Below are 23,509 nucleotides of genomic sequence, written 5' to 3'. Positions count from 1 at the left end.
ACAAAGTAGGTGCAGAGAGAACATACTTCCAAATCATAAAGGCCATATATGAAAAACCCACAGTGAACATCATCCTCAATGGGGAAAAACTGAGAGCTTTTTGTTTATGGTCAGGAAGAAGACAGGGACGTCCACTCTCACCACTTCTATTTAACGTAATACTAGAAGTCCTAGGCGCAGCAACCAGACAACAACAACAACAACAACAAAAAATAAAGTAATCCCAATCAGTAGGAAGAAGTAAAACTTTCGCTGTTGGCAGATGACATGATACTCTATATAGAAAACCCTAAAGACCCCACCAAAAACCTGCTAAAACTGATCATCAAATTCAGTAAAGAGTTTGATACAAAATCACTATACAGATATGTGTTGCGTTTCTGCACACTAAAAATGAGGCAGTAGAAAGAGAAATTAAGAAAACAATCCCATTTAAAATGGCATCAAAAATAATCAGATACATGTTGATGGGGGGTGGGAGGGAGGGGAGGGTGGGTGATGGGTATTGAGGAGGGCACCTTTTGGGATGAGCACTGGGTGTTGTATGGAAACCAGTTTGACAATATACTTCGTATACTGAGAAAAAAATAAAAGTATACAATAATTAAAAAAAATAATCAGATACCTAGGAATAAACCTAACTAATGGGGTGAAAGACCTGTACTCTGATAACTATAAGTAACTAATGAAGGAAATTGAAGATACCACAAATAAATGGAAAAACATTCCATGCTCATGTACTGGAAAAACAAATTATTTTTTCTACACTACCCAAAGCAATCTACACATTGCTTTCCCTATCTAAGTACTGAGAGTATTTTTCACAGAACTAGAACAAACTATCCTAAAATTTGTATAGAAACACAAAAGACCCTGAATAGCTAAAGCAACCCTGAAAAAGAAAAGCAAAGTTGGAGGCATCGCAATTCTGAACTTCAAGCATTATTACAAAACTGTATAAACAAAACAGTACGGTACTGGCACAAAAATAGATCAATGGAACACAATAGAAAATCCAGAAATAAACCAACAACTATATGGTTAGTTAATCTTTGACAAAGCAGGAAAGAATATCAATGAGGAAAGGACAGTCTCTAACAAATGGTGGTGGGAAAACTGGACAGCAACATGCAACACAAAGAAAGAGCACCATTTTCTTATACCATACACAAAAATAAATTCAAAATGGATTAAAGATCTAAATGTGAGACCTGAAACCATAAAAATCCTAGAAGCGAACACAGGCAGTAACTTCTCTGACATTGGCTGTAGCAACTTTTTTCTAGATAGGTCTTCTGATGCAAGGGAAACAAAAGCAAACTAAACTACTGGAATGACATCAAAACAAAAATCTTCTGCACAGCGTAACAAAACTGAAAGGCAACCTGTGGAATGGGAGAGGATATTTGCAATTGGCTATCAAATAAAGGGGTAATGTCCAAAATATATAAAGAACTGATACAGCTCAACATCCAAAAAACAAATAATACAGTAAAAAAAATAGGCAGAAGAGAATAGACATTTCTCCAAGGAAAACATACAGACGGCCAACAGACATGAAAAGATGTTAATCATCACTTACCATCAGGAAAATGAAAATCAAAACTATAATGAGATACCACCTCACACCTGAGAGAACGGCTAAAATCAAAAACATCAGAAATGAGATATTGGCAAGGATGTGGAGAAAAAGGAAACCTTTGCACTACTGATGGGAATACAAACTGGTGCAGCCACACTGGAAAAGAGAGTGCAGGTTCCTCAAAAAGTTAAAAATAGAACTTACTATTACTTACTATTCAGCAATTGCACTACTGGGTATTTACCCAAAGAATACAAAACACTAATTCAAAACGATACCTACACCTCTATGTTTATAGCAGCATTATTTACAACAGCCAAGATATGGAAGCAGCCCAGCGTCTACTGATTGATGGATAAAGAAGATGTGGTGTATACATACAATGAAATACTATTCAGCCACAACAAAGGATGAAATCTTTCCATTTGTAGTGACATGGATGGATTTAGAGAGTATAATGTTAAGGGAAATAAGTCAGAGAAAAACAGGTACAAGATGGTTTCACTCAAATGTACAATTTAAGAAACAAAACAAACAAGTAAAGGGGAAAGAAGAGAGAGAAAGAGAAATCAACGAACAGACTCTGACTATGTAGAACAAACTGATGATTACCAGAAAGCAGATGGATTGGAGGATGGGTGAAATATGTGACGGAGGTTAAGGAGTGTGCCTGCGATGAGCACTCGGTGATTAATATAAAAACATAAAATACAAATGAAATTGAAACATCAAAGAAAAGAGAACATTCTGTAATGGGTTCTTATGAAACTTAATAAATTAACTCTGAATTATATTATGGAGTGATCTAGGACTTTATTTTGAATAGTAATTCAGTGCTAGAAATTTAGAGAGATTTACCTGCTTTGCCAAGTTTCTGGGTCGAAATAAGATAAAAATAACTGTGCACTGCACAGCAGACAAGAACATCAATGCAAAGCCCTAATGATGTAAAAAAGGAAATAATTATGGATTGAAATCCTTATATGCCATTATTTGTGGAATGTAAGTATATTATATAAACTAAACTTTGTCTCTTATATCTGGCTCTAAGGACTCTCTCAAGATCAGAGCCGTTATATATAAAATAATATAATGCTGAGCACATAGTAGAAATGAAAGAGCAGAGTTTAGTAAATCTTTCATTGGCTAGTTCACAGTGGCCTGATTATTTTGGATGATGATCCTGAACTTAGTGCAGGCTGATATTAGAAACTCTGATACATGACTGCATATCATCATTGGAATGTAGTATACAATATCAAGAAACTGCACTTTTGTTAAGTCGTTTTCCTTATTAAACTAATATATGTTAGTTACTATTCTTGACGTTTAAACATAACTACATCATAGCCTCATTGTCTCTACATTTTAACTTAATTCTATGCTTTGTCTGTTTTTCAGACGTGTATTATAAAATCAAAACCATGTCATCCATTTTTAAATCATTAAAAATAGAATGGAGAATACATACCTAGAATTTCAGCTCTGATATTTAATTTTCTTATTAAAATCATTTTATAAACATTTTATTCAATGTAATGAAAGCAAATTACTTGTGAAGATATAAATAAATTCAAACATTTTTCATGAGCACTAAAAGTGTTGGTAGTTTCCAAACACAGGGATTTTCTCTTTCAGTGGGAGACAACAGAACAAAAAGCAAATAAATATTTAAAATTATGATAAAAATGGGTAATTTTTTTATATTTAATAGTAACGATAGTACATTTTAGAAATCTACACTGAAGCAAAATATGAAATAATAAATATCTGATCTACTGCCAAATAATAAATTTCATTAAAAAAATTTTGGTTCCCATAACTTGCCAGACATTGTGCTATGTTCTCTATAGTATAAATCATCACCACTATTCATCTCTAGAAATTTTCATTATCTCAAACTGAAACTCTGTACCATTTAAACAACAACTTCTCATTCTGTCCTTCCCTCAGTTCCTAAAAACCACTATTCTACTTTTTGTCTCTAGGAATTTAACTGTCTAGGTACCTCATATAAATGGAATAATACAATATTTGCCTTTTTGTGTGAGGCTGACTTTACTTAGCATCATATTCTCAAATTGTAACATACGTAATAATCTCCTTCCTTTGTAAGCTGAATAAATTACCTAATGTGTACTTACTGCATTTTCTTTATCCATTTTTCTGTTAATGAACATTTGAGTTATTTCTATATTTTGGTTATTGTAAATAATGTTGCCATAAACATCGGCATACAAATATCTCTTCAAGGTCTTGCTTTCAATACTTTTGGGTATACACTTAGAAATGGAATTACGGAGTCATATGGTGATTCTGTGTTTACGTTTTTGAAGTACCACCTTACTGTCTTCCACAGACGCCATACCATTTCACATTATCACCAGCACTTCAGAAAAGTTCTAACTTCTCCGCATCCTTGCTAACATTTGTTATTTCTGCCTTAAAAAAAATAATAGCCATTCTAATGTATGTGAAGTAAGATGTAATTGTGGTTTTCATTTGCATTTTCCTAATTATTAGTTATGCTGACCATTATTTCTTGTGCTTATTAGTCATTTGTATATCTCCTTTGGAGAAACGTATATTCAAATCCTTTGCCTATTTTTATTTGGGTTGGTTATTTGCTGCTGCTGGAGTTTTTAATCCGTTCTAAAGGTTAATCCTTTATCAGATGTATGATTTACAAATGTTTTCTCCTATTCTGTAGGTTGTCTTCTAAGTGTCTTGATAGTGTCCTTTGATGCAAAAAATGTATTTTGATGAAGTCCAATTTTTTTTTTTCTTTTGTGGCCTGTTTTCAGTATCATATCCAAGACATATCATTGTCACATCTATTGCCATGAAGATTTGCTCTGTGTTTCCTCTAAGAGTTTTATAATTTTAGCTCTTACATTTAGATTTTTAATCCATTTTGAGTTAATTCTTATGTATGGTATAAAGTAGGATCCAATTTCATTCTTTTGCATGTGGATATCCAGTTTTCCCAGAGCAACTTGTTGAAAAGATGATGCTTTCCCATTGAATGATCTTGCCATACTTGCTGAAATTCTTTTGACTGTATATATGAAAGTTTATATTTGGGTTCTGTATTCTATTCCATTGGTCTATATATCTGTCTTTATGGTGGTACCACAGTTTTGATTACTGTACTTTTGAGTAAGTTTTGCAATTAGGAACTACGAGTCCTCTCACTTTGTTTTTCCTTTTCAAACTGTTTTGGTTACTCAGAATTTCTTGAGATTCCATTTGAATTTTTGGATTTAAAAAATCATTATTATTTTTTAATATTTTTCTTATGTTTTTTAAAATTTATTGTTGACAGAGAGAGAGAGATAGAGCATGCATGAGGGAGGGGCAGAGAGAGAGGGAGACACCGAATCTGAAGCAGGATCCAGGCTCTGAGCTGTCAGCACAGAGCCCAACATGGGGCATGAACCCATGAACCACAAGTTCATGACCTAAGCCAAAGTCAGATGCTTAACCGATTGAGCCAACCAGATGTCCCTAAAATTATTTTTACAAAAATGTCATTGAGATTTTAATAGGGATTGCATTGAATCTGTACATCACTTTGCAAAGTACCAACATCTTAACAACATTAAGTCTTCTAATCCATGAACATGGAATGTCTTTCCATTTAGCAATGTCTTCTTCAATTTCTTTCAGCAATGTTTTGTGGCTTTCATTATACAAGTCTTTTATCTCCTTTGTTAAGTTACTCCCAAGTGTTTCATTCCTTATGAAGCTACTTTATTTCTTTTTGTAGCTCCAGGACCTCCTATGATGTCAAGCACAGCTAACATTATAAGTTGATGTTACAAATATTTTATTAAAAAAAAGCCCTTTGAACAACTTTCCAAGAAATACATCAAAGCAAGCAAAGGGATTGCACTATTACTATGACACATTAACACTTTAATGTGTAAGATGAAAATAACAATAGATTAAATTTGAATATAATTGGAATGAATAATTTAATAAAGTTTCATTTGTGAAATTGAGATACATCTCTACCAAACTATAGTTGATCATTCACAAAGGTATTTTTTTTTAGGTTTATTTACTTATTTTGAGAGAGAGAGAGAGAGAGAAAGGGAGAAAGAGGATGTGAATGGGGTGGGGGGCAGAGAGAGAGAGGGAGAGAGAACCCTAAACAGACTCCCTACTGTCAGCACAGAGCCTGATACAGGACTTCACCTCATGAACAGTGAGATCATGACCTGAGTCGAAATCAAGAGTTGAATGCTTAACCAACTGAGTCACCCAGGCTCCCTACAATGGGTTTTGAGCATCTTTTTATTATTTCATTTCATTTCATTTCATTTCATTTCATTTCATTTCATTTCATTTCATTTCATTTCATTTCATTTCATTTTCTTTTTTATTTGAGAGAGCAAGAAGGGGATAGGGGCAGAGGGACAGAGAGAGAATCTCAAGCAGGCTCCATGCTCAAAATGGACCCTGATGCAGGCGTTGATCCCATGACCCTGGGATCATGACCTGAGCCAAAATCAAGAGTTGGACGTTCAACTGACTGAGCCACACAGGCGCCCCTTGATTATCTTTTCTATGCCTGTCATTGTACTCTATGTTGAAATAACTTATTTTGTTAAACTATTAAGTATGAATCAACAGATAATTTCTTATATGATCAGAATATATCATCATCTTTATACTTGCTTTATAAGCATGGAATATTTTACAAGAAAATGACCTATTATTTTTCTTTTTTAGTGTTTGTTTATTTTGGAGGGAGGGAGGGAGGGAGAGAGAGAGAGAGAGAAAGAGAGAAAATGCAAGCAGGGTAGGGGCAGAGAGACAGGGAAACACAGAATCTGAGGCAGGCTCCGGGCTCTGACCTGTCAGCACAAAGCCTGATGCAGGTCTTGAACTCACAAACCATGAGATCGTGACCTGAGCCAAAGTCAGATGCCCCAACTGACTGAGCCACCCAGGCTCCCCAAGAAGCTATTATTTTATATGTTTGTTCCAAAATAACACTGTCTGTTAGCAAAACATACAAATCCTTTGCTTTTGCCTGATAATATTATCTGCATATTTCAGCTTATAAAAATAAAACTGTTTACGACATTAAATCAATTAATAGAAATTACTATCAACTAGTACTCTAAAGCAGTGATCACATATGAATTTTTGTAAAATTTTTATTTTTAAGAAATATGTAATAACACATTTTATGAATTTTCTATTATATAGTTTTTATCAGCACTCTTTGTAGAAGTTTATAAGTGCATATTAAAAGTTCTTTATGTTGAATCAAGACAGATGTTTCAATAGGCTCTCTTATTTTTTCATCACTTGATTTATTTTTAAATTTTATTTTATTCTTTATTTTTTAAAATTACATCCAAATTATTTAGCATTTACTGAAATAATGATTTCAGGAGTAGATTCCTTAATACCCCTTACCCATTTAGCCCATCCCCCCTCCCACAACCCCTCCAGCAACCCTCAGTTTGTTCTCTATATTTATGAGTCTCTTCTGTTTTGTCCCCCTCCCTGTTTTTATATTATTTTTGTTTCCTGTCCCTTATGTTCATCTGTTTTGTCTCTTAAAGTCCTCAGATGAGTGAAGTCAGATGATAATTGTCTTTCTCTGACTAATTTCACTTAGCATAATACCCTCCAGTTCCATCCACGTAGTTGCAAATAGCAAGATTTCATTCTTTTTGATTGCCGAGTAACACTCCATTGTATATATATACCACATCTTTTTCCATTCATCCCTCGATGGACATTTGGGCTGTTTCCATACTTTGGCTATTGTTGCTAGTGCTGCTATAAACATGGGGGTGCATGTGTCCCTTCGAAACAGCACACCTGTATCCTGTGGATAAATGCTTAGTAGTGCAATTGCTGGGTCATAGGGTAGTTCTATTTTTAGATTTTTGAGGAACCTCCATAGTGTTTTCCAGAGTGGCTGTACCAGCTTGCACTGCCACCAACAATGCAAAAGAGATCCTCTTTCTCCGCATCCTCGCCAACATCTGTTGTTGCCTGAGTTGTTAATGTTAACAATAGGCTCTATCTCTTAAGTGAAAGCCAGAATATCTCTCTCACTTTTGCTGTCTGCAGCATGTTTGGATATCCAATTTTTAGTTCTCATATTAGCAATCTATTTTTTGTATAAGTCTGGCTAAGATTTTAGTAACTGTTAAGTTTTCCATAGTATCATTATTTTAATTTACCTTTTTATTATAAGTTTTATTATGTTTTAGATTAGTTTTTGTTCTCATCTTTATTATTCCTTTCCTTTTCTTTAGACTTGGTATATTGTAAATTCTTCTAGATTCTTGACATTGAAATTAGTTCATTTGGTTTTAATATTTATACATGCAAAATTTCAATATTTTAATATATACACCCTAGTTGTTCCCCACAAATTTTGTTATGACATATTTCTATTTTATTTTCAAAATATTTTCTAATTTTCCAGGAACTTTTTTGACTCTGGAATTATTAGAATAATTCATTCAATTTCTAGACAATTGAGAATTTTCTAGTTTCTTTTTTCTTGTCTTTTGAATTAATGTCTAGATTAATTTTGTTTTCAGAGAACATATTCTATAATTCTTTGGAGTCTCTGTGGAAATTTCTTCAGAGCATAGAGTCACTTTTGGCATCTATGTTTCCCATGTATGAAGAAATTCTTAGTTACCACCTTGGTTTTTGCACCATTCTATACATGGGCCATTATTCTGATGTTTGTTGATCAGATTTTCTACAGTCTTTATATCTTTATTCTATCATCTATAAAATCGCCCCTCTCCCATGACTTCCCTTTTTTAGTTCTGTATACTTTTTATGTAGATAGTTTGAAGTGACACCTTTTAGTACATGAAGATTTAAAACTGTGGTATCTTCCTTGTGAATTCACTCATCATTAGGAAATTTTTCTTCTCGTCTCTACAAACATTTCCTGACTTAAACTCTATTTTGTCCATCTGTGGGTTAGTGTTTGTATTATACATATTCTCCTCCTAGTTAAGTGTTTTGTGTTGCTATATTTAAAGTGTGTCTCTTGTAAACAACGTATTTTTTTTTTTCCTCCCCAGGTACACCCTTGGTTTACTTGGCACATTTAGACAACATCAGGTCATTGCTATCTTCATGGGCTTTCACCTCACATTTGCTGTGTTCTCAAGGTTTTTCCCCCTGGAGTCATAGAGTAACGACCGATAGAAGTAAACAGGAGATGTGATGCAATCCTCGAAGAAGTGACAGAGAAGTATGCCTGTAAGGCTGTTACTCAGAATGACTAATCATGAATTTAAATTCAATGCCATCATTATGGTAGGTATTTATTTCTAACCATGTTCATCTATTTCGATCAGTAACGGCATAAATGAAGACATACATTTAACTAGGGTTAGTGCTTTACTGAGGGAATATGGTGGAAGCAGAAATGAGCAAGAGTTGAGGGTGTGTGGAAGGGGAGCGATTAAATGACGCTGTATGGAATTTAAGCTAACAGGGATAAAATTAAGGATACAAAGCAATGTTGGACAGTAATCAGAAGACAATATCCACGGAAATTACATCTAGTTGTGTACAGAAGTTCTTAGAGTCATTTCAGCTGAAAGGAGGGCATGACAGTTGAAGAGTGGGATAACTGAAATTGAGGTTATGGAGATGGTGATTTAATAGTAACGACAAGGTATAGGGTATCAGTGGGTTGGGCAACCAAAGTAAATGAGCAGATATGAGGAGAGGAGATCAAATAATGGACAGGTCAGGGTATTGAAAAAATCACCAACAAACATATGACAGGAGGAAGATGTTTAAGTGCTAAAATCTTAAGGAGTAATGGAAACTGGAGAACACTGTAACAAGAGTCTGAGTGGTTCATACAGTTTGATGGCATGAACTTAGGAGACGGAGATTTTAGGAAAGCATTTTTGTCTATCATCTCTCATGAAAATTTTATGATTTCCTCCATAAGGATTTCCATATTTATTAATTCATTCGGTAAATATTTTTTTTTAGTAGTCTAGACACTGTCCAAGCCACTTACCTGTACTTCCATCTTCCTGAGATATTTTCTTGCATTTGAATTATCTGGGGAGATTATTTAAAATGTTAATGAAAATATACCACTCTTCAGCTTAAAACCTTCCCAAATCTGCCCATTACACTTAAAGTGAAAATTTCTTACCAAGTCCTAGAAAAACTTGACAGTGTTGAGAAAGGCAGTCATATGCATGCAATCTTTCTACTTCTCTTGATTGCACAAGAATGGGCCTGGGGCCTGGAATACTTTCTTACAGAGAGATTAAAGAGCTCTCACAGTCTGTTCTGGGCTGACCACCTGGTGTAGGAACATATTTCTCTGTTCTGGACTCAATGCGTGCTTGTTTGCTTAGGCATGTCTCATATACACTATCTCCATTCCAGCTAGTTGGGAAAGGAGCCCTTAGCCTTCAGCACAAAGGAGGTGCATGCAGATCACTGCCTGTGTAGGCTGTGGGACAAGATGCAATGGCCACAGGGGATCGACGACCTATATTGATGGGGATCTTAATTCTGTTTCTTTACTATGTGAGTAAAGTTCATTCCGTCCAGGGCCTGTGTGAGTCATGCCTTTCTTGGAGACCCAGAACCATGGAGTAAATTGACCTCCTTGTTCTGCTGCTCCTGGTGGAAGACATTGTTAGGCTATTTCCAATCCTCTATGCTGGAAGTGGTCATCAAGTATGTCACTGCCATGAACAGTTGGCTGACGGTTTCTTCACCAACATTTATCTCCTACATTGATCCTTCCACACCATGCCATAGCTATCCTGGCGCCATAAAAATCTTTCAACTCGCCAAGCTGATATCCATCAATGGGACAATATACTTATTGATATTTTTTCCTGAAAGTCACTTTTGCCAGATCTTTGCAAGGTTGCCCAACATTTAAGACTCATTTTACATATCATTTTTAAAAAATGATCTGCTGAACCACTCAACTGAAAATAACAACCAGCCACCAGCTCTTGGTCCTATACTTGACTTCATTTTCTTCAAAACACAATACAGTATGAAATTAGACACTTGATATTATATAAAATTACAATGTCTATTATATATTACTTGTTCACTGTATGTTGCTCACACAGAAATGAATTTTTTCAGGAGGGCAATGTTTTGTCTGTTCACCATTTAATCTCTAGTCACTAGAATGGTTCATGGCATACAAAAGGTGTGAATAAACACTGGTAGAAGGAAGAAAAGAAGGAAGAAAGGAGCAGGGGAAGAAGAAATGTTTGAGAATGTCTACTTCATAATTTTAAACTGGATTACAAAGAAACCTATTTAATAGCTTTTGGTAGTAATTTCTTTCTCTCAGAATTTCTACATACTATGTGTCCACTAGCAAGTTACTATGAAAAATCAAGTAAGCTTGACTTTTTTCTCTTGTGTATATCACTTTTTCTATTTCCGCCTGGTTACTCGAGGGATTCTTGACCCTTATATATCAATAATAAACTAGCGTCTTAGTGTCACATTTTACCGTAGTGTCCTCTAAATACTATTCCTCTAGTACAATTTATCCTCTCATTCTGTAGAGAAAGTTCTCTGAAGTTTTTGTCACCCAAATTTATAGGACAATATTTTTTGTTTCATTTCTTAAACTGTACGTTAGGGATAAATATTTACTTTTGTGGCAGATGCATTATTTCTGTCCCTCAGATCTAACAGCTTCTCTGTAAGTACTTTAATTGCATGTCACCAGCCTTTCTCTCTCTCTCAAGCATTTTTATCATGCTTGTGGTTCATTTTTCAGCAATGTCAAAAACGAGTCCATTTTTATTCATTCTAAGTTACTTATGTGACCATTAATAATGTGAACTCTAGTGTCGGTATGTTCCTTAGCTCAGAAATTTCTCTTTCCCTAATAATCTCTGACTCATCAGCTTATTTACCAACTTTTACTTATATGGATTCTTATTTTTATTAAGGCTTTCTCTAATAGAAAGTTTTTGTGCAGAATCATAAACTTTGGTTATCAGAGTTACATTCTTCTGGGCCGACCACACTATTTTGGTTGCTATCACCTCACCCACCATTTTGGTACTATGTTTTGGTACTATTTCTTATTATCTTACAGTTCTAACAGCAGTTCTAACAAAATCTTGTATTTTCTCTATGTCTTCCTTCTAGAACTTCTATAAAAACCTGTTGGAATGAGTGTCTTCATATTCCTTACCTCTTAACTTCTCTTTCACATTGGCCATCTCTCTATCTCCCAGTGGGCTGCCTTCAGAAACGTTTCCACCTACTTTGTTTTCTCTTGATCTAATACTAGTCTGTTATTTAGACCATCTTAAAAGGTAATTTAATTTTAAAACCTTAATAGTTTTATATTCCTAAATTTTTAATACTTTACCATTAATTTGTTTCTGGTTGCACTAAAACGTGTTCTTGTCATATAATGGATGTGATTCACCCCCTGACCTCCCCTAGGGTATTACATACACTTGCTTCAATGTCCACTATTATCTCTATTTCTTCCATTAGAGTTTTCCCCATTTGCTGAGTGCTGGCTCTCATGACGTTGACCTTTGCCAATCCTTTTGGATTCCTGCTGTGCCCTCGGGGGAAAGTTCTACTGTGTGTTTAGAGTCAGGAAGACTTCTTGGCTGGTGTCCTTGCTGCCCATTCACTCCAGCTGTGGTAAGCTCCTTCGCAACCAATCTCCTGCATTGTCTTCTCACTGGCTTCCTTTTCAAAGAGTCACTGTCCTTCAAATTTATTGTTACAAGTTATATTTGTGCTCTTATCTTTAACACTTATATTTTGCTTTCTTTCTTCTTTTTGTTCCATTGTTTGTCTTATTTCTCATGTAGACTTCAATTTCTTAGATAGCTTGTTTTGATAGTATGTGCACACACACACACACAAACATGTATGTATAAAAAGAGGGAAAATATATACTCATTTCTCTTGGTCCTCTACTTCCAATATGTATTAATAGTATCTAGAAACTAGAGAGCTACTTTTAAAATTAGATTCTTCTGTTTAAATAACTGATTTTTAACATTAACATTCAACTTTTGTAACTAGATAAGCAATAATACCATAGATATCTGTATTATGCTATGTGGTTTGTTTGGGTGCTTATAGTCAGATATTTTATGTATAACTTTTGTGTTCTTGGGCTCTTAGTTGTATTCAATATTTCAGTTTGCTGGTCATCAAATTTAACTACTTTTAAAAGAAGAGTTATGTATATTTTTAAATTCCTGTATAAGTGAAAATGTCTTTCTAATGTCTTTACCTAAGAAAGAAATCTTAGATGAGTGAAAAATCCTTTATAACATTTTTCCTTTTAAGATATTGCATATGTTTCTCCACTGCCTTCTAACATTGAGAGTTGCTGAGAAGTCTGCCATCAGCTTAATTCTGTATTTTTAACAGGTAAGTTATTCTTTCTTCCTGCCTGGATAGTTATAGGTTGTTTCCTTATCCTTCTTTCTGTTTTTTTTGGAAAGTTTCATAATTTTTAATGTTTCTATTACATTTGTTCTGTAGTCTTCTTTGCAATTATGTTGAAAGTTGATTTTCTATCATATTTATTTAAAATAAATTTCATAATTGTTCTCATGTATTTTTTATGTTGCATCATTGAAATCTGGCATATATATATATATATATATATATATATATATATATATATATATATATAAATATAAATACATATATTTTTTCCCCTAATTATCAGTTCAGTTGCCTAAAACACCAATTAAGCTCATTGTTGGAAACAATGAATTTAAAAAAATAGAATTTTCAAACACAAGCACACTGGAAGATTGTATTTATGCATAAAGTTCAAATGGTCTGCTCAAACAATGGAATGGGTGAAAGAGAGTGATTATCACCAGACTGGCATACTGAATAAGACATTTTTAAAAGCCTAAAATTTAAATTGTGAGATAAATATGTGTGTGTACTTGAACACCAATTCAGAAAGTTACTGTATCATTTTTAAAAGTAAGCAAAATAAAATAATTTATACAAGAGTGAAAAGCATGTTGAATGCATAAAGTCATCTTATAACTGTGGTGTTTACAAGTCAAACTCATCTTGGAATACTTTACTAAATACTGTTCACCACATTCTCAGGATAAATTGTAAACTCAAAACAAGTCCTTAGGAGACTGAGATGTATAATGAAAAGAAAAGGTGAGAAAGGAAGGCAGGAAAGAAGAAAATGAATGATTCGGAAGGCTCAATAAAATATGTTATTATTTCTGTAAAAATTTTAGAACACTAGGGTTAAGAGCAATATTAAAATTTAGTCAATTGTCAACATGGGAGAGGGGAAGAAGGTATACCTCCATTACATGGACCTGTAATTAAGATCCTGGAGTTCAATTACGTTTCATTTAACTTGTCTCATTCAGGTTGGGAGTCAATAGGGGACATCAGTAAGAGTAGTGTAAATTCAGAGCATAAATATGGATGGAAATAATTTTATGAATGATCCTGAATTCAAGATGAGGTTCTACATAATTTTATATGCACTGAGGTGCATCAAGTGTTTAGAGTGGGTATATGATTCAAACACATCTGCGTATTGGGAAAATCAAACTGACTGTTTTGATTATGAGTAGGAGAGGTATAGGGAAACCAGATCGATATCTATTTCAATAATCCAAACAGGCGTTTTAACGGACTTGATTGGAATGGAAAATTTTGTAATATTTCAGGAGATGTTATAAAGTTAATTTAAGTGAACTTCAGAATAGAAAAAGATCAATGCAAAGCTGACATCATAAATTAGCAGTATGTAGTTACGAATGACCAGATTCACTCTTACGTGTTTAGAGACAAATGTGACAGGGAAAATGATAGATGGCAAGAGGGTTACATTTTTGCAATCTCTTTAAAACTCTCCCATCAAGGCTGGTGATTTCTAAGTTAAAAGCACGTATTTTCCCTAGAAATAATTTCCCTTGTCATTAGAAAACAAGTTGTGTTCTTCCAGTCTCCTATCACAATTCAGAATGATTCTGCTGACAAAACTGAGTTTACTATTTCTCTATTCGATTTTTTAAAATGGCATTATGCATGCTCAAAATGGTACTCTCAACAAATAAAATAGATTTGGACTTTCTGACCCCAAAATATTATTTGGCTTATGGAGAATTCAAGGACACTATTAGAAACATGGGAACAGCACCTACACTTGTCCATCATATTTTCTCTGACAATAGTGAAGACAAATGTAAGATGCTTGGTAGCATAGTGATGTTATTCTTAGGATTACATGAATATCCCAGTGGAAACAGGACTACGTGCATGTCCCTCTGTCTCTGTCTCCCTCACACACATGCATATATATTTCTTCACATTAAAAAAAAAAAATCAGATCAGGATGATGGCATCATTTACAAGATTTAGTAATTTTAAATTGAGATAACCCCATGTTCACATTCTCTAATTCAAGTCACAACAGAGGTGAAGCAATGTTCAGTTGTATGGTATCCCAAAAGGATGAATAAGTGAAGCAGAAATGAAAATAAGCTTAGTTTTTATAATTGTAATGCAATGAACATACCTGTAGTTTTTTTTCATAAATGTATGGACCCACATTATTGGTGCGTAGCCAGTGAAAGCATGGTTGAAAGCACATCTTAAACTATGATTCTTGGGGCCTGGGTGGCTCAGTGGGTGAAGCATTTGACTTCGGGTCAGGTCATGATCTCACAGTTTGTGGGTTGGAGACCCATGTCGGGCTCTGTGCTGACAGCTTAGAGTCTGGAGCCCACTTCTGACTCTGTGTCCCCTCTCTCTACCCTCCCCTACTCATGCTCTGTCTCTCTCAAAAAAAAATAATAAACATCAAATTAAAAAAAAAAAATTATGTTTCTTTTCCCTGGTGGTGCACACTTTGGTGTGCTGTCTGGATGCTCCAGCAAAGAAGGAAGGACTTGTTGCCCCAGTTGTTAAGTGGGTTGTGGGCAGATTTCTGTCAGCTATCAGTTCCTTTAAAATCACCTCAGCTGGAGAAGGTGCCATCATATCCCCAAGATGGCACCCTTTGTCCTGAGGGCTCACATCCAATGACTGATCTTAGAGGTTATATTGGTTTGGCCAGTGTAGCCCAACTAAGGACAGCACTGATGGGCCATTCTACCTTTTCATGGGGTTAACCAAGATTGTCTCAGGTCTGCATCACAATTCAGCCACTTCCTCTGCCCAATCCTGAATTCTCTTCCATTTTTTTTTTCAAGTGCTGATCTCAAGGGGACTCCTTAGTAACCATACTGCATGGTATGCATAATGCCATCATAAATTCTGCTTCCCAGGTACCTAAACGACCACATTTTCTTTCATGACAAAACTCAGAAGACATCGATTAAAACAAAAAAAAGAGAGAGAAAAAAAAAAACCTTTCCTCATTTATTTCTCAATAAGAGCTGTGCGTTAAGTTCACTGCAATATAAAGGTCAGGTTGCTATTTTGAAATTCCCAATATGGAACTGCCCTGCTTGGTGATCCTGCAGTAGTGCTTAGAAAATGACACAGGACCTACTGCTAATCCCCATATTCAGTACTACGCTTCACTGGCAAAGAAAGGACAATGATAATTTTCCACAAGCAACTAAACATCGGTACATTAAATATGCTATACTTATTCCTTGGAATCTTTACAGCTATCCAGAAATATCGCTAGAATAGCACAGTAGATCCTGAAAGTGAAAGGAAAACAATGGTTTGTAGAAGTATTTGAAAACCAATGTAATGTGGAAAATAGAAATGTATGTTGAGCAAATTTCTAGGCAAAAGCAATTTATTAGCCTTCTTTTATACAGGGACTTCTATAAAACAACTGTTACACTGTAGTTTTAATAAATCATTATCATATACTTCTATTTTTCCTCAAGCCTTATCTATGGAACAATGCTAGGTATAACAGATCTTTTAGGTACAATTAAGAGAATTCCAATAGTTCCCCAAAGGAGGAATGTCATTTTTTTGTGTCACAAAAAGGTAAAATGTATAGGCTTTTAAGGGGGAATCCTGGGAATTTTCTAAGTTAAAGTAAAAATATTTGTAGCCTGTTACAGAGTGAACTGTATTGTGGGGAACAAGCTTAGGAATTCCCTGGGCCTGCATCGATGGGTTAACAAGGCATAAAGAATTAGAAAGCCATAGGATGCTCACACACAAGTTTGGGTAAACAAGATAAGGCAAATAGGTATAGAGAGGGCGGGGCAAAGGCCCCAATATAAAACAAAGGTGCATGCATAAAGGAGATTAGGTATTCAGGGTGGAAACACCAGCCAACTTAGTACAATAGCAGAAAACTGCTTTCAAAGGAAGGAAGGACCAAATGAAGTAAAAAGGTAAACAGGGCTATAGACTGCTGTGCAAAGTTGCCTAGAGTGGAGCTAATTAGCAAAAGAAAGGTGCCTTAATGACCCTGAGGTAGCATGTCCTGTCTTTCCTGTCCCCTAGACCAGTTTAGGTAAAAGGAGGTGGTGCCTCATGTCTGCTATAAACAACCTTCCGCCTGGGCCTGGCCCGCAGGCTGCCTGGGGCCAGGATTTTGTTTTGTAAACTCAAACCCCTAACTCCTCATATCTTCAAAACCCTCTTTCCCTCATGTCCTTGAGTGAATGTTCACAGTTTCACTGTCCCTTTGTGCACATTCATCACCACATTTATAACCCTTCTGATCCTAATAAAAACTGAGCAAGGACCCTTAATGGGGCTCTTGTCTTCTCCTGGGCATTAGCCATCTCTCGCATTTTAATCCTGAGTCCCACTTTCTTGCTAGACAAGAAAGAACTCTACACCCAGAGTTTACAACACTGTGCCTCTCCAAAAAATAGGTATGTTGAAATCGTAATTCCCAGTACCTTAGAATGTGACCCTATTTGGAAATAGGGTCTTTATAGAGACAGTGAAGTTAAAATGAGGTAGAGTGGATCGTAATCCTGTAGGACTGGTATCCTTGTAAAAAGCAGAAATTTGGAAAGAGAGACAGACATGCACAAAGGGAAGACTATGTGAAGAGACACAGGGAGAATGTCCTATGAAGTCTGGAGATACACTGCCACTAGCCAGGGAACACCAGAGACCAGCAGCATAAGGAAGACATAAGTTCCCCTACAGGTTTCAGAGGGAACACAGCCTGCCGACAACTTGATTTCAGAATTCTAGGCCCCCGAAAAGTAAGGAGATAAATTTCTGTTATTCTAAGCCACTCTGTGGTTCTTCGTTATGGCAACTCTACAAAACTAATATAACCCAACACCTTCAAAAATAAATTTTGATATTTTTTCATTTTTTGATATTTTCTTGACATGTTCAGTTATACGACTTGATACTATGTATTCTATACATATGATGATCTATTTTGTATGTTTATATGTGATTGGTTTCCAAAGCCACAGTTGCCATGTTATTACTATTTTATATTATTGTAATGAAGGGGCGGACCTATGCCAGCCGACCACGCCTCCTCCCCTTGAGTAACAGGACTCCGACCCTTCCCCAGCCAATCGGCCAAGGCCATGACCCTTCCCCAGCCAATCAGCTGAGGCCACAGCCATTAAGTCACCAACTGCCCCTAGACCCCAATAAAAGCTTTGTGGTTTTGAAACTCGCTCTCTCTCCCCAGCATCTCACTGCTGCATCCTGCAGGTAGGGGATTGAGCTCTAGCTAGCTCGAATAAAGGCTCTTTGCTTTTGCATCGGGCTCGGCTCCCTGGTGGTCTTTGGGGATCACGAATTCTGGGCATAACAGTACATGTCTATTATTACAAGCATTATGCTAAGATGAAGTATCCAACTTTACATAAATATATACCTTTGAAGGAAGTTAGATCTAAAGTCAGTCTAAGCAACTGCAAATTGCAGCCTGGGTTTAAGGAGCTAAATTCCAGCAGGACAACTGAGTATTTGTTCCAGTTCTAAGCAACAATGTCCTTGCGGTTACTACACTGGGTGACAGAGTTACAGCATAATATTAATAAGAGGCATTTCGTACCCTCAAACTCTGCTCTGATTTTCAGTTATACTGATGTCATAACTTTCTAGGTGGGCATGTTAATGGCCCTGGTGATTAGGTCAAAGGGTTTTGAGGGAAGCAATGAGAGTGATTTAATTAAAAATCAAGTTTAGGAAAGTTGTACATAATTTTTAATAATGATGAATAACTTGTTAAACACATTTCTTTTTAAAAAGAATTATTTGTTTTTAATGTTTATTTATCTTAGAGAGAGACACAGAGAGAGAGACAGAGAGAGAGACAGCATGACCAAGGAAGGGGCAGACAGAGAAGGAAACACAGACCCAAAGCAGGCCCCAGGCTCTGAGCTGTCAGCACAGAGCCCAATACGGAGCTGCAACTGACGAACTGTGAGATCATGACCTCAACGGAAGTCAGGCTCTTAACGGACTGAGTCACCCAGGCACCCCAAGACATCTCTCAGGCATTATTTATATCCTCAGTAACGTATTGAAATATCACATAATGTTAGTTATTTCAAATGTATGAGATATCCTCCTGAGGATATCACATTCTGCCTTTGCCATCACATCATAATCTAAAGAAAAATGAGCACTCCCTAAGGTCATTATATCAAGCGAGGATACAGGAGGCAGAGAAGAAGTTATCAGTGAAGAGATCCTGAGGTATTTGAGCACACCTCCAATAATGAACATTCTGGCCGGAAATGCTTACAGTACATTAGAAACTGGTTATACTTTCGTGGACTGCTATGGGTCTAACCATTCACAGTTTGGATGTGACCTTAGCAACCAGACATAGTCCATGTTCTAAAGATCCCAGGGCATACATCTGAATAACCACATGTCAGGGAAGTACAGCCCTTCAAGGATGATGTGTCACCTTCCTACTTATTCATGAGAATGTCACGCTAGAACAGGCAATATATTCATTTTACCTGAATTAGCATTGTACCATTTCACATATTAATGTAACTTCACAAGTTTAAAATTTCCTGTGTGAAATGGATCTTTGAGCCAGGCATACTCACCAAAGTTTGCTAGGGTGGCTCACTGTTGGCCATCACTGGGAATCATCAATTGTGATCAAAGTGATTTCTTAGTACTCTTAGGACACCTATAAGTTAATTACATCAATTAGTTTATACTTTCAACCTTGACATTTCACTAGCAGCTGGAGTGAACTGCAAGGGCAATATGTTACTTAGTGTGGGTTATGGGAGAAGAATAAGCTGAAGACAAATTTAATCTTCTAACAATTTGCTTACGAAAGCAAATTTTTGGTGACCTCTGGGACAGGGAGAAGTATAAAGAGAGAAAGGAAGAGACAGGGGTGGTGGGAGAGAGAGAGAGAGAGAAAGGAAGGGGGTGGGGGGACAGGTAGCTCTTAGAGTTAGCATATTACAAGTGAAGAAGAAAGAGTGAGGATGTGTAAACTGTAAAATTCTCAAAAAAGTTGGAACAATGAGCAAGTACAGCAATGAAGCCTAGCTAGCTAGGTATTTCTTTTATTTCTACATCCATTTTGGTGCCTGGAAAACTCCTTGAAATTGTTAAAGGTGTTCAATGTTCTTTCATTAAGTAATATTTGGTTATTTCCACTCTGGTTGTAAATTGCCTTTTAACAGTAATCCTATACTTATCAGTTCACGAAGGTCCTTCTGCTATAAAATAATGTCAGCTATGACAAACTTAGAGTTAAACACCATTCTTTTTGTTCTCTATAGATGACCAAAAGTATGTTGCACCAGACTATGCTTGAAATAGAGAACCATTCTGATAGGTAATGACCTTTGATCTAAGGGTGGTTCTTAAGTGAACTGGCATTGTTTACATGAACAGAACAGGTAAATAAGGGAAGAAGCAAAAGTGAGAAGCTATCTAGGTTGTTGTTAAAAGCATGCACTATGTCACAGGCAAGAATTCCAAATGGAGGTTTCCTAGGTACTGCATATATCATCAAGGCGAGTAACATAATCTTCTGTGACTTTAATTTCCTCATATATTAAAGAACGGCTATAAAAGACTGACCTCATCAGGTTGTTGAGAAACATAAATGACATAATGAATACAGTCATAAAGCATGTGGTGCCTGACATATAGTAAGCACTTGATAAGTATTAGCTATTATTATATTTATTATCATTCTCACATCAAAGTTCCTTTTGGTGTGGGCATTTCCACCAAAGGATTTCTTTTATTTTTCAAGTGAAATTGTAACAATAAGAATAACAGACATTAAAATAATAGATCTCTGAGTTGATAAAATACAATTTGGTACATTTTTGAAATAGGTTTATTTTTAGGTAATTATTACTTATATTAAGTAATAATTATATTATATGCACCAATGATACATTAATTATTTAACTTGTTTTCAGTTTTAGTCTGTAAAGTTTAATCAAATATTAATCCCTGATCATTGTCAGTGTTCTAAGTTCAGTTTCCTCAGTTTGGAGATTTTAATGTTTATATTTGTTCTCCTTGCTATTTCGACCTATACTTTTATAATGATTGCGTTTGTAGTCTCACAAAGTAAAATCTATTGCACAAAATTGAAACTACAGTCATATACTAAAGTGTAACAGCAATGTCTAAACCAGATTTTCTTATTTTTCTCCTGTTATAGAAATGATCTAGATCTTATATTTATTTTTTCTTGACCAGGAAGTAGATTTGTCACCTTGTTGAGTTGCCTTTCTTCTTGCTACATTGATAGAGGGGACAGAAGCACAATATAATGAATCAGACTTAATTCTTTCCTCTGGCTGGCTTCAATGATGATTCAATTATTCTCAATAAAAAGTTACTGAAGATGTACTATATGTAAAATTCTCATAGGCTCATAGAAGAACAGTGTAACCATTATCTCAGCATTGTTTTTTCTTGTTTGGACCACTTTCCAGAGCTGATGTTTTTTCAGTAATAGGATTCAAATTTTCCCAACATTGTTGTATAGCTATGGAAATTTTTGTTAGTGACTCTTACCTTGTACAGAGGGAAAACAAGCTTATTCAAATGGTGTTTCGATATCTTTGCATCTGTAAACTGAAATAATTCACATAGGTTGTAAGTTCCTTGATATAGTAATTATTTCATTCATTTATTATGCATTTAAATACTATCTAATTCTGTACTGGGACATGTTATCTGTGAAATAACAAAATAAATTGGATAATAATATATCATTTACGATTCTTATTTAGGAAAAAAAAAAAGAGCCAATAAGAAAATACAAAGAATTGGTATGTCACATCAGACACAAAGAAATAAGAGATTTTATAAGGTATCAAATTTTACTCCTGTTTTCAAAGATACAAGAAACCATGAGACAGAGAGGAAGGAAAAAGTATTGGATCCCCAGTACAGCTCTCAGGGGATTCCTGTGCTGCTTTGGGATATAGCCTGGCTAAATTTGACTTAGCAAATGAGTTGTCTAAGGAGCATATGCATCATCACTTACACAAAATAAGTCACTTTCATCACGAAATATGTTCCTTCCTAGGAATGCTGTAACGATTCGCCACAGACTTGGTAGCTTAAAAGAGCCCAACTTTATTCTCTTACAGTTCTGTATATGAGAAGTCCAGTGCGGGTCTCACGGGGTTAAAACCAAGGTTCTGGCAGGGCTGCATTCCTTTCAAGAGGCTCTAAGTAGTTTTGGGCTTGTGACCTCCTTCCTCCAAGTTCAAATGCCTAAACAGAGTTGAGTCCTTCTCACATTGTATCGCTTTCCCTTTTGTGTCTCCCTCTTTCCTGTTTCTTTATGATTATCCTTCCTGTAATTACATTGGGTAGACAGATAATCCAGGTTAATGTCTTTATTTTGGGGTCAGCTGATGAGGAATTTTAATGCTATCTAGAACCTTGACTCCCCTGTAGCCATCTAAGATAATATTTTCACAGGTTCCAGCAGGGGACTAATACATGGACATCTCCTTGGTGGGGCTGGGGATGGTTCATTATTCTGTGTATGTCAACTACCTCCATTTTATGTTTTGATACTAACATAATGGAAAATGCATTAAATAAATCCACAGTATGAAGTTTGTTTCCCACGAACAGACCTAGACAGATCAAATGCATCCTGCTAACATCATTTCAAAGCAAATACCATTAGTATACTGCCAGGTAATTTGAACAGGTTGCATTTTTCTTTTTATTTCCTGGGATAATCTCTACAAAGGAAGAGATCCTTGCTAATCCTTATTTTCCAAAATGATGGAGAATGTATTTTATTATTTTATTTTATTTTGTTATTTTATTCTATTTATTTTTATTTATTTTTATTTTACTTGTAAGTAGGTTTCATGCCCAATGGGGGGCTTGAACTCAATGACTCCGATATCAAGACTTGCACACTGTACTGACTCAGACAGCCTGGCACCCCCTACAATGTAATTTAAAGTCTTGGTTTATGTGAGTGCCTCTATATCAAACCAGATATACACTAACTTTTGTAGTATAGAATATGCTACAGCAATATATCAACCAATAGTTGAATAAAAAAATGAAATGTTATATATTATTAACATTCCTTCTCCATGTAGAAGAATAAGTCAACAAACTGCCCTTCTAAATAAATTATATCTGTCTATATATTGCCTGCCTATCTCCCTCCCTCTCTCTCTTTCTCTCTCTCTCTCTCTCTCTACTTACCTACCTACCTACCTACCTAATTTGAGACACAGAGAATTTTTTACTCTTGGCCACATGCTTCTGAATCTGACCGTCACCTCAACAAGGAAGGAATTTAATGACTCTAAGCTCCACCCATTTTGAGAAGTGTGGAGCCATATTTCATCTAAAGTCATATACCTTAAGTGAATCTATTGCCACACAGTACATGTTGGAGAGCATCAGGATCCCTTAGGTTATATTTGGCATGACAACTGATTAAGAGAAATTTCTTATTTTTTTAAAGATAGGATGGAC

At 35.6% G+C, this 23,509-nt stretch overlaps 1 long non-coding RNA gene across 2 annotated transcripts in view; it reads right to left on the bottom strand.

Annotated features, from left to right (window-relative positions):
* LOC113604705 (uncharacterized) overlaps positions 1-23,509 on the bottom strand; it is a 219,172-nt gene that overhangs the window by 14,707 nt on the left and 180,956 nt on the right. For both annotated transcript variants that reach the window (XR_008295881.1, XR_008295882.1), the window contains 3 exons: positions 21,563-21,622; positions 19,606-19,691; positions 9,621-9,664 (listed from right to left, as the gene is read on the bottom strand). This is a non-coding gene — a long non-coding RNA (uncharacterized LOC113604705). The remainder of the gene's footprint in view (positions 1-9,620; positions 9,665-19,605; positions 19,692-21,562; positions 21,623-23,509) is intronic.

The sequence above is a fragment of the Acinonyx jubatus genome, chromosome B1 (genome assembly GCF_027475565.1).
Source record: "Acinonyx jubatus isolate Ajub_Pintada_27869175 chromosome B1, VMU_Ajub_asm_v1.0, whole genome shotgun sequence".
Lineage (NCBI taxonomy): Eukaryota > Metazoa > Chordata > Mammalia > Carnivora > Felidae > Acinonyx > Acinonyx jubatus.
Note: the sequence above shows the minus strand (reverse complement) of the source record. Positions and strands in the feature narration are given on the sequence as shown.